Genomic DNA, 13,181 nt, shown 5'->3' with positions numbered 1-13,181 from the left:
TTAGAAGCACAGGAGACAGTTGCTTGCAACAGACCAAGAAGCGGGGAAGCCATTTCCCACGGATTGCAACTGGGGAAATACAATTTGAACGGAATCTCAGAAAGCATTTGGGAGGGTGGGGGTTTATGAGCATAATAAACAAGTTGTGCAAAAGCACAGAAGAAAGAGATACTGTGCTTGATTTAAAGCCTGGTAAGCAGTCCATTGTGGCTGGAATACAGAAGGGAATAAAGAAGAAGAAGATGAATTTGGAGATGTAGGCAGAGACAAGATCAAGAAAACCCTTGTAAGTAACCCTATAGGGCTTGTTGTTTATCCTGAAGGAACTGTACTGTGTGAAAGATATCTTTATTTTTGCTAGGTTAGCAGCATTTCTTCTAGAAAACCCTTCATTGTCCATCCCATGGAATATCAGTAACACCATCAGCTATGCATCTCTAGAACATTCACATTTTGAGATCCCTAGGCAACCTGCCAGTGGAAGCCTCCAATAATTAGATACCTGAACTTGACTGAAATATTTGACAACTACTAAGATCTTTAATAACTCTGGGAAGTGTAACTGTCAGATTTGCAAACAAAGGGTATACACATGGAAACAATAGATGTACAACTTTACAACCAGAGATAAAGAAAGCTCTTCTCAGAGTTGCATACAATGAAGCAAATAGTTTCGCCTGAGAGGGGGTCAGAGCCTCACTGATGAGGTGCCATTTAGCTTGGTCTTGATGAAGGGATTCCTTCCTTCCTTCCTTCCTTCCTTCCTTCCTTCCTTCCTTCCTACCTTCCTTCCTTCCTTCCTTCCTTCCTTCCTTCCTTCCTTCCTTCCTTCCTTCCTTCCTTCCTTCCTTCCTCCCTTTCTCTCTTTCTTTCATTCGTTTGTTCTTTCATCTATCTACCTATCTACCTATCTATCTACCTACCTACCTACCTACTTTTTCAAACTACAGCGATTAAACCTTCCAAAGATGCATCACACCCAAAGGCTCCCAGGCATAAAAAAGACTGACGTCTAGGGATGTTATCCTCTAGGAAATGAGGATACTACATAAATATCTGTAAAAAGGAATGACATACACAGACTTGTGTTTTCCAGCGGCTGCTCCTGTGGAAATATGGGAATTGACTGTAGTAAAGAGAAACTGCTGATAAGGGATATATTTGTGAGAGTAAAAGTGAAATATAATGAGGTAGTAAACTACTGGCTCTTTAAACTTTTTGTTTTCTTTGTCTCATTAAAATAATTTGGGCTTACAGTTAACACCACAGATGTTTAAAACCTTACTCAGAAATCCTATTAAGTTTAACGTCATAGATTAATTCTTAGTTGACTAAAGCAGTGGTAGATTAAATGATGAAAATGGCCAAGTTATTGACATGTCCAGGTTTGTTGTATTGTGGATCCACTCATTTCCCCAATATTTTAATCTGTTACTATGCATCAAGTACTTTCCTAAATGTTGGGGATACAAATATAATGAGTCATGACCTCTGTCCCCAGTAATTTTATGATCTAAATGTTTTTCTCACCATATGGTCGACCGACAACCTACATCAGAATCACCTGAGGAGCCTGATAAAAACACACATTCCTGGACCCCCAACCAGACCATTCACAATCTGGAATATACAGCTGCCTCAGGTAGGTCTAAATGTATGCTGATAATTTTGAGAATAATTGGTCTAATGTGATGACAGACAGGATCTAGGGGTGAAAACTGAGATGTATCAAGGTTATTATTACAAGTGGTACTTGGAGAAAATAGGTGATGGTGATTCTATTAACTGAAATTGAGATTAGAGGAGACAGTGTCACCACTGGGAGCAGACAAAATATTCTAAAGCATTCTCAAGTAGATGAATCAAATAGATTTCTGTCACTTAGGGAACTGGAAATAAATATTTGGGAGTCAGCAGCACAAAGATTATCACTAAGACTGGTAATATTGCTCAAGGAGAATGTTCTTGAGTACAGTAAGATTTTTTTTAAAGAATAATAATAATAAAAAGATACTCTGGGGAAATACTCCAAAGCAAGCAGAGAACATGAAGTAATTAAAAGCAAGCCAAAGAAACAAGTGAAGCATTTCAAAATGATGTAAATTAACACTTGAAGAGCTGGTTTGTCTTCAGCCATGGCCAGATTACAAGACTCCCAGGATGAGATCAAGACAGCCTATCCTAGCATCTTGCTGCCTTTGTTCACTACCTCGACCTCTTCTGATACCTGCAGGTCTCATATTCTCTCAGGTCCTTAGGCTCTAGTGCAAAGAGGTGCTATACTCCCCTGGTGAATAAAAGTTCTAGCTCTCTCTCTCATTGATCCAGGTGGGTCACATGGCTCTGCACATCAACAAATCACTAGGACCAGGGAAGTAAAATATGCTGGTTGTCCTAGTCATTCAGAACTCATCTGCAGGCGCAGTGGTGGGGGTAACTCCCACCACAACCATCACCAGAACGCCCCCCAATCATATGACGTGAGATTCAGAAAGAAGACAGACCTGAAAGAAAATCTGCAATAGCCTTACAAAGAAGGGATGGAGATTAATGAGTCAAATAGACTGAAAATGTCAACTTCATTGGGTATTAAAGTCATGCTCACAGCTCATTGTTTAAGGAATATTTCCTTGTCTTTTTGAAAATTATGATATCACTTCCCTGCCTTCAGTCTCTCTGTTCCTCTCCCACTCACTATTATTCTTCAAAGATTACTAGTTTGGCAATCTAATTTCCCACTTACGTCAGTACCCAGGGAAGTCATAAATCCCGACTGGGGTCCTTGAACTCATTTAAGACCTCTATTTTGGTGTCATAATGTATACACACATCTGACTGTGAGATGCATTAAATATAACTGCTCATTTCCATAATCATTCAAAGTTTCTCATTGTACTAAATAAGACTGACTGAAATTTTTTTTAACTGCTCTCTGTGCTTTGTCCATGGAAGAATGCTGTTTAAAGGGCAGCCTTAGATAATTCACATAGCTAAAGGTCATGAAGTTGGAAAAGGAAGAATGATAGAGTTGCTTATAAAAGAAGGCAAGTGATATTAAGCTGAGGCTCTCTGAGTGCAAAGAAATTGAATAATGAATAGGAAGAGAGGGGAAGTTTGAAAAAAATTATGTATTCATTAAATATTGGGCTATTATAGAGTTAAAAAGTAAACATTGGAAAAGAGGAAAATATATATGTAAGTCACAGAAAATACTGGTTAGCAAAGTACTAAAACTGCAATAAAATTATGTGCATTATGCATTTTAGTCTTTATTTTCCAGACTTTCTAAGCACCCATCATCTCAAGATTAGATCAAAAGATCAATATCTGTTTGAATTGCACTCTTTTCCACCTCTCCCATCAAAAAATTTACATTTTACTGCTTACTCTCAGATTTTTCTTAAAAAAAAATGCACAAGGTCTTGAAGACCTTATCTCAAGGATTCGTATCAGAGTTAACCAGAAAAAGAGTCACAAAATGTATGACAATCACTCCATTATTTTCCAGGGTCCAGTGACCCAGGAACTTCAGCTATCCAGAAAATGTTGGTAAAGCTAGGAGCAAGTTATAACCCAAACATGGAGAAGTATGCGAAATGCTGTTACACGTAAGTCATAGGTTTCAAAATTTTGTTGGCTTTGGAAAAAAATATATTATATAAATAAGATTTACTATTTTTTTCCTGAAATATTTTAAATAACTGTATGCCTTATCTTGAGTGATTAATTTTTTTAAGATGACAATCCAAATTATCACATACAAATCAATTCTCAACAAACCAAAAAACTATGTTTTTATTAAATTCCAGTATATGCTTGATCTGGAGGTCTACGGAAGTAACTTCCTGATTGATACCTTTTCCTTTCCTTGCTGCTCCTGGCTCAAACCCTCCTCTTATGCAGTCCAACTCATTTGCCACTCTTTACCTAAACCAGTGTTTCTCAACTGTGGTGTTTTTTTTTTTTTTTAAATGATCAATCCCCAGGAATATTTTTAGATATATTTTTCCTGATCGTCCTCCATGAAATTGTAATACCATTCTTTTAAAAGACGTATAACTCTGATCCAATCATGAGGAAAACATTAGACAAGCCCAAATCAAAGGACAGTCTATAAAATATCTGACTGGTCACTACTCCTAAAACTATCAAGGTCACAAACAATAAAGCAAAGCTGACTAACTTCACTGACCAGAGGACACTAAAGAGACGAACATTTAAGACAAGTAATATAAAATTTAGATCCTGGAGCACACAAAAAAGGACATAAATAGAAAAACTGGTGATAGCCAAACAAAAATAGGAATTTAGTGAATAGCAATGTACCAATGTTAGTTTTGACAAATGTACTATGATAATAGAAGATACTGACAAGACAGGAAATTGAGAGGTATATGGAACGCTGTACTAACCCTACAGGTGTTTTGTAAATCTAAAATTAGTCCAAAATAAAAAAGGTTTATTTAAAAATGCTCCATTCCACGCACACACTTCCAAACACTCCCTCTGAGCAATAGTACCCTGAATGGAGACAACTTACACTAACCTTTTAAAAATGTGTGTCCAGTCATGTCACTTCCCCAGCAAAATTCTTAAATGATCATCTCCCCTTATTTATCACACAAGATCCCCCTTGCATAGCATTTGATGACCTTTTCAAACTCATCTCTCTCTACCCGACCCCAGGTGCCCTTCATTTCCGTCACTACTCCTGGCTTTTCACACTTTCTCAAGTGCATCTGTTGTTTCATGCTTCCATACCTTCACACTACCTCATATCATGAGAGTAGACATGTATTAGTAATAGATTACAATGAAGATTTGTCTGAGTTTAAGAAAGATTAAATGGGCCAAGGAGAATGGCTGTTTGTGTTCATTTCAGTTATTCCCTGCTACCTACAAGAGTCATCCTGTCAGACAGAATCTTTTGATCAAAGATCTAGTCACGTAGATTATTGCTCTCTTGAAAAATGGCCTGCGGTGCCCCAGGAATGAACTAGAGAGGAAGCAGCCCATAGCATGTGCAGTATCAGACCTTGCAATTCTATAGCTCAGTCATGTTCAGAGCAGAGCTTTGACAGATGGCGCTCAGAAATGATACATTTTATTTAAGCATTTGATTATTGCGATAATGACAGGATGATAATAATTAACGCAGGTTTAACCTCTCAGTAGATGGGAGCTAAAACATAACTTGAGCGTAAATTAGCAGAAGGATTTTCTTTCTTTATTTTATGGACATTATTTGGTAAGAAACCCTGGTTTATTACCTTTCCATCTTTTCTGACCCCCCCAAAATTTGAATCTTTATGGATTCAATGAAAAATTCACATTGAAAAAGTGTCAAAACAGGGTTGATTGTCTAGTCACCATTTTTTGAAGCAGAACTTCAATATGGGTCCTATAGCTTTAATAAATAATCCTCTGCACTCTCGTTCTAAAGTTTCCAAAAAAAAATCCTATTTAAATAAATACCTAGTTAAGTAGAAGTCATTGTCTATACATTAAGGGCTTATTTTTTTATTTTCAAACATCATGATACATTTCTCTAAAGTGTTAACACAATTTTAAAAACATGTCAATATGTTTCCTTCTCAAAATATCAAATGTGTAAAACTATTGAGAATACCTGTTTAGCTATGGAGAAGTCCTTGTCTAGTTGAAGACATGTGTAGTATAAATAAAGGGAAAACAACAAACAAAAGCATATACTCATAAGGGCAAAGAGATAGAGCAACTGGTCTACCATGAACAGAGGGCAAGGTTAAGGAAAAGACTGCATGTTGAATTCTAAGAGCTTCTCCCCAACTTTCCCTACTAGTCCTGACAGGATACTGGCAAAAAGGCTTCATCTGACAAGTTGGAGACTGTGTCTTCTCAGAGCAATACAGCCAGCTCAAGTGAAAAATCTAAAACTACTAGTGTCTGAGTTACCCAGGGAAATGGATCAGCCAGATCACTCTACAGCATGGCCCACTTTAAACAAGCCCCTTCAGCTTTTCACTGCCCTCATCTTCACATGCAAAAAAAGTCAACAATCACCAAACAGATGACCACTTTTCCACCATGAGTAACTTAAGCCCAAACAAGTAAAACAGATAAAGGTAGACAGAGTAGAGGGTGAAATGACAAAACAACCCAGAGGAAACAAGCTATAGAAGGGGAAGAAAACTTAAAAACAACTAGGAACATCTTGGGGAGAGAGAGAAGAGATTCACAAGCTTACAGGATTGTGGGCTCCTCTGCAGTGCAGACGGGCAAATAGGGGGACGTCAAAGGATCTGATAATGCTCAGTTTCGGAAGCCAGAGGTCAAAATCGTAATGAATTAAAGATTCTCCTTGCAACCCTGCTTCTTGGCCAACAAAACAGCAATAATTACTAGAGACAGAAGATAAATGAAGGGCACTTTTTAAGTTTTCTTAGAGCTGGAGAGAAACATACACACACACACACACACACACACACACACACAGAGTTCTCTACAGTCTCTAAGTGCAAAGAAAATAAAACGTGAAATGAAAGCAGAAGACAGTGACTAGTGTGCTACATACATTCAAAAAAATGTATATGGCAAGAGGAGTGAAGGCTCTGAGGTTAGAAAGATCTGTAATCAAATCCTGGCTCTGCCACATGACAACTGGGTGAAATTGGGCAAACCACATTTTCCAAAAGTTAGTTTCTTCAACCATCAAACAGAAGAATAAAATGCATTCTGTAGGATTACTATGAGAATTCAAGATAAAGCATATACAAAGTTTACAGCAAAGTGGTTGGTCCAAACTAGAAATTAAATCAATATGAATCATTATTATTATAGTAAAATGTATAAAGTTCTCATTACACAGTGATGGTTCAGCCATGCTCATCAAATATTTTTCTTGTTTTTGTTATTTTGTTAATTAAATAACTGCTCCAGTTTTTTATCTATATCTACTGATCAATCAATAGAAATGTGTGTGTATTTACCTACATAGATATCTCTGTATATGTTGATATATATACTCATATAACTACAGATATAGATAAATATATATATATATATATATATATATATTTATATTCACCAATTGCTCAATTGATAGATATATCAGTCTGTATGGACCCCATCTTACTGCGGAGGTCAAGCTTCTGTTTCCTTGAAAAAAAATAAAGGCAAATCACTCCCCTTATAGAGTTCTGGCTTTATAATTCTTGCTTCTAGTTCTAAATGCTAATATCTTACATTCAGTTTAAAGGCTTTGTTTGTTTTTGTTTTTCTATCTAATATTTGCTAAATGGGCCTCAATTTTGTATTCCGATTTTACGATGTTTAAGATGCTGTAGGTATTATATTGAAGATGTAATAAACTGATTGTGTGGGAAGGAAGGATATCAAAAAGAAGAGGAAGAGGAGTTGAATTATACAAACAAAAACATTCCAAGAGCAAAGGTTACTCTGCTCTGCCAGATCAAAATATGTCTTGCAAACATTCACTTCTGCTTGAAATTGCCAGGGAAAAATGTGCCTGCATTTTGTATCCTTCAAACTTCCCAGATTACACTTTGAAATCAGAATTATCTGTGGCCACACTCATTTTGGTTTCCAGTGGGTGCTGTATCTTTGTTTTCCTTCACTCAGCAGCCAGGTACCTGAAGCTGATGGCAAAGTCATAAACCACAAAACTAAATGAAAAGACATTTGAGTGATAATTTAATTCACATTTAATTGTGCCTGGAGCAGCAATTAGGTCCGGTGACAACCACTTTATCAAAGAGTAAAATTTGAATCCATTCTATATCATCCCAGGAGCTTCAGACAAGCTCATACATGAACTGGACAAAGAGATCACCAAAGCCTTCTTTTAAGCATTAGATGTCAAGAGTTTTTGTTTATTTTTATTATCACTTTTTAATGGAATCCTTCTGAGGCACCGAACTCCTCTGAATTTTTGTTAATGAGAATACACACGACACACACACACACACATACATATGTATATGTTTAACTGAATCACTTTGCTGTACACTTGAATCGACCAAATTGTAAATCAACTATTCTTCAATTAAAAAAAAAAAAAGAATGTGCATCCTACGAACTCCCTTAGCCACCCATTACACTTTATTTAAGCAAGAAATCAACTTTTAAAATGTCAGTGGCCTAATTCAATAAGATTTATTGGTTAATAGCTATAATATTTATGTAAATGCTAGCTGCCTTCAGGGACATAAACTAAGTGTTGAACTCAGATTGTGTGATTCTGGAGAACAAGATATTAATGATTATGCTGTACTGCTTCTAAGCCTGATGAGCAAATCCCCTCACTAGAATTCTGAACACTTACCTTTTTCCATCTTATTCGACAACTGTCTTCTTAATGAGTTGATTGGGGAAATCAATAAGTTTTTTACCCTGACTGTGTCACCAGTGGAAAAAATTGTATATATATCTATGTTTTTTTACATATTGAAAAATCATAACTATAATATTTTCAAAGTAAGGGAATAGGAAAGTTATCTTTGTAGAGCCCTTGTTTTGAGCCCTGGGTACTTTGAGATTAATGACTCAAACCATCTGACAAATCTGATAAGGTTTATGCATACTTATGTCCTCCAAATACATATAAATATAATATTTTGCATAAAATCTCAGGGTTCTTAGAAATGGATTTAAGACCCCTGACACATGTGATTTCATATAATTTACACAGAAGGTTTGCCTGGTAGCAGTTTTATTATCCTCATTTTACAGATGTCAAAACATAAGATACAAGTGGTAAGTGAATTGCTTAAGCTCAGACATTTGGTAGATGGCAGAATCAGGATTTAAATTCAAGACAATTTTACTCCACAGTTCACATCCTTTCGACTACTTTATGATTCCTTGGTCCCCGTGGTAAAGTGAAACATCACTCAGTTTCTCACAACTACCTTAAAACCACTGTTTTAAACATACAATTTTGGAAGATACGCCAGCCTTCGCAATTCAAAATATTTATTATTCACACAATTCTGCAGTTGGTGAGTGTGTCAGACGCTAATAGAAATATTGAGATTGAGAAATGAAAAGATAGGTAGAAAGACTGAGAAAGATACCATCTTCGTAAATTACGACGTAAGGCATTAACGTTAAGTGACATTTACCTTCACCCACAAATCTTACAGAAATCTACTGGTAAAGGTAACAGCAAGCAGCCTCACATGCTTACTCCCAGATTTCACCTACCCTCCGCCTGTCAGGAGCGACCTGGAGTTACGGACAGGCACTCAGCTCTCTCTGGTGTCTCGTGACCTTTACCGAGAAGTTTCTCCTGTCCCAAATTATTTTCCCTCTTTGCCTTAATATATCCCACCCATCTTACTTAACACATTCTCTGGCCAATGACCAATCTCTTCCCCTAAAACAAAACAAAATAGTCAAACCAAAAGAACATACCATTTTTCTCAACTGGGTAAGAAGAAGGACAGTGTGAAGGGGTCAAATCCTGGTATTTCCCACTTATCTTCAGTTTCACTTTCCACGGCTTCAGATACCGACAGCCATGGCCTGAAAATACTACATGGGAAACTCCGGAAACAAAGAACAAACACATTTTAAGTTGTGTGCCACTCTCCTGAAAACCATGAGACAATTTCAGTTTCACTCCATCCTGCCTAGGTGGTGACTCATCCCTTTGTCTCATGTATCCACACCGTATACTTTGCCTGCTCAGCAGTAGAGGGACAAACAGCAGGTGCACAGAAATACCTCATTTTAGGGCACTTCACTTTGCTGCACTTCACAGACCTGACTTTTTTCTTTCTTTTTTTTTTCTCACAAATTAAAGGTTTCTGACATTCTGACACCCTGCACTGGCAGATTATGGCCTGCAATCTTTATCAATTAAGTATTCTTTACTTAAGGTATATCATCCATTATTTTTCAGACATAATGCTATTGCACACGTAATAGACCATGGCATAGCATAAACATAACTTTTACATTCACTGAGAAACCAAAAAAAAAAATCACGTGATTCACTTTATTGTGATATTCACTTTACTGTGGTGGTCTGGAACTGAAACCACAATCTTTGAGCCATGTCTCTACAAAGTCTGGTACTATGTGTGGTCTCAGGCATGCACTGGGGGTTTTGGAACATATCCCTGTGGGTAAGGGGGGCTACTACTTAGTCTGTATATCCAGGTCGTGATAGATAATTGCACATCCCTTAATAGCAATTATTTATCTGGGGACTGTTAAGCGTTTTGAACCTTCCCCCCACAACAGACTAACTCTCCAACAAGACAATGACTATCATCGCTTTTATTCCCTATTGTATTCCCCAAAACAGCACAGCTCCTAACCCAGAGGAGGTACATCATGTTTGCTAAATGACCTAATGGGATAACTTTAGCCCAAAAGGGGGATGGGAAAATCTCTAACGACAGCAGAGCAAGTTCTCTAGTTTGCATCATTCCTGAATGGCTGCATCACACCTCACACAATTGTGTTTCTAAGAATCTGGCTAATGAAATGAGCCTAGCGGGTCTCAGGCTAATGAGAAGCACTGTCACAGCCGAGGTGGGACAGACCACACAAACATTCTAAACTGCTTTTTCTTCCTTCTCAGGAGCAGCAGAGCTGGGGACTTGCAGAAGGGCAGATGGTGTCGCTCTGCCACACTCTGGAGGCGCCTGTCTCAGTTCCACACCCAGAACATCTGTTTCTCTCCACTTCTCATCAGAGCAACCCTTTCCCCTCCCCAACTGGGGGACCAGCACCAGCAGCATTGGCCTCCCCCAGAGCAGGGACGTACTGTCTACTAATTCAGAGAGATGACACAGAGAGCTGACAGCCAACTGATTAGTTAGAACTCAGTGGTGTACACACCCTGGGGCAAAGTACCACTGGCAAGCTGTTGCTGGACCAGCAATGTGCCTTTATTTTCACATCTGACATTTTCAAAAAAATAGTGAGAACAGCCTGATTTGTTGTCTCAATTAAACTCTATATCATAGATACCTAGCAGAAAGTGCAGCATCTTGGAGTTGGGAAGGCCTGACTTTGAATCAAGGCGTCTCCATTTATTGACACTATTACCCAAGATTTTGTCATATTTCATATCTCAGAGGCAGTTTCCTTGCTTATAAAGTGGAAATATCTGCATCCTGGGCTGCGATGAAGATTCACCTTTTTCTTTTCACCTATCTCATTATTCTCCTAGAGATATGATTCTTCCTGCACACACATCTCAAAATATTCACAGACCACCTGCATCAGAACCACTCACTGCCCAGGTGATTCTAACGCATGTGCAAGATTGTTCTAAACTACTGGATTAAATCAAAATCCAGATTGCACTGACTTGATCGCAGACAAAAGATATTTCCTAATTTGGGAGTTCCTTAAAACTTCATATAGAATAATTTATGAACAAGACATTTAGGACCTTACATAGATAAAATAATTAGCATGGCAAAATACACGCTTGAGTAAAGCATCCCACAAAAAAGCCTTTACAGATTTTTGATATGAACATAAAATTGTTTCATATGGACAGCACACACTAAATGTAACATTAACACTGATATTGTATACCTCTTGAGACAACATGATGGCAGTTTGCTTGCTATCCATTTGCCATTTGTTGTTTTATATATACTTAGGGATATGCCTTTTCTAAATTTTTTCGTAAAAAAACTTAGATAAGCCCATCTGGCTTTGCAGCAAATTATCACCACATGATGTGATGCCTCTTTGTAATGTTTAATATGATTATTATTTTAAAATAAGATTGGAGATTGGGGAATCTAATCAAAGTTAACTAAAAATCATATATATCCAATCTAACATTCACACAGTTGCAGAAAGGACAGAGTAAAAAATTTATAGTTTCACTTTTATGTACGCCTAGTAGCTTACACCTGGGAAAGATCACCATCCCAGCATCAGGCCAGATCCAAGATTTAAACATACAGGGTTAGTTAATGAGCAGTGTGTTGGTCACCAATACATTTACAGCAGGTCAGAAGGACTAGAAAACTTCAGTCTAGGGACTGAAGCTTGGTGTAGAATAAGGAAGCAATGCTGGAGGAAGAGGAGGGGAGAAGGAAAAAAAAGCAGCAGCAATTTATCATTTACTGACTTCTTAGAACCTTGATTACATTACTTCAAGCCTAGGAGAGAAGTAGTATTAACAATGTCTTTTCATAGGAGGAAATCTGGGTCTTAAGTTGCATCATGTAGTAGCTAGGTGAAGAGGAGGAGCAATGATTAAAATCCATATTTTTGTATTGGTTTTTGTTTTCACTTCAAGAGTAAACTCATCTTACTGGAGTAAAGCCACTAACCACAAACCTTTCTCAACTTTAGCAGATGAAGGGGGGGTGGGGGGCATCTTTTCAAAGAATAAGGCAAACACACTTGTAAAACTAAACACAATACTAAACCAAATACAAATTTTTCAGATTCAATAGCTAACAGTGACTCTGTAGATTTGCCCAAGGAGGAAAATGGCTGGCTGTGTGTGGAATTTAAAGGATCCATTCACTTGGTTGTACAGTAACAAAAGATGAGAAACTTGAGTTTCTTAGGAACACTGCTACTTTAAGAAGTGAAAAAGACATTGTAATGGGTAGTTTTAAAAGTGAATGTTAGAAGTTGAACAGATACAAGTGGAAACACAAATAACAAATGTTAATTTGCACATATGATATCTTCCATGTTTCATCAGTTCATACTGAACATTTATTTCACATTCTCATATGTCTGAAGTCAAGATGAGTCATATAATAGATGGTTCCATATAATCACTCTCAATAAGGTGAAAACTGTCTGATTCCAAGGTTAAGATATTTTTTTTTCCCATTACACCTATAGCTACTGTAACCAGTACATGAGCTTTCTTGGTTGTAACCCCTGAGGGCATAATTGAATAATGGCCACCCTTATATATTCCAGTCAACAGACTAAAAATAATAAACCACTTGAGATAAGAATATGAATCTGAGTTGTCTGACAATATTCCATTGGCATTTTTTGTAAGATCAAAAAAGCACTAAGAAAAAACCACAACAACCACCCTGAGAGAGACGTCACAGAAAATGTTGGAGTTAGCAAGCTTCAAGACTTGCTCCCTCCAGTGAAGCAACCATTACATTGACAAACACTGATAGAATCAATGTTTTTGGAAACTCTGAAATATCAACAAAAAACTTACA

General features: G+C 37.3%; 1 long non-coding RNA gene across 1 annotated transcript; it reads left to right on the top strand.

Annotated features, from left to right (window-relative positions):
* The first annotated feature begins 219 nt into the window (after positions 1–219).
* LOC140698481 (uncharacterized) lies at positions 220–10,725 on the top strand. Its single transcript, XR_012076279.1, has 4 exons — positions 220–286; positions 1,559–1,642; positions 3,509–3,608; positions 10,592–10,725. It is a non-coding gene; the product is annotated as an uncharacterized lncRNA (long non-coding RNA).
* The last annotated feature ends 2,456 nt before the right edge of the window (positions 10,726–13,181 follow it).

This window comes from Vicugna pacos, chromosome 9 (genome assembly GCF_048564905.1).
Source record: "Vicugna pacos chromosome 9, VicPac4, whole genome shotgun sequence".
Taxonomy (NCBI): Eukaryota; Metazoa; Chordata; class Mammalia; order Artiodactyla; family Camelidae; genus Vicugna; species Vicugna pacos.
The sequence above is the reverse complement of the archived record's forward strand: the minus strand, read 5'-3'. Positions and strand labels throughout refer to the sequence as shown.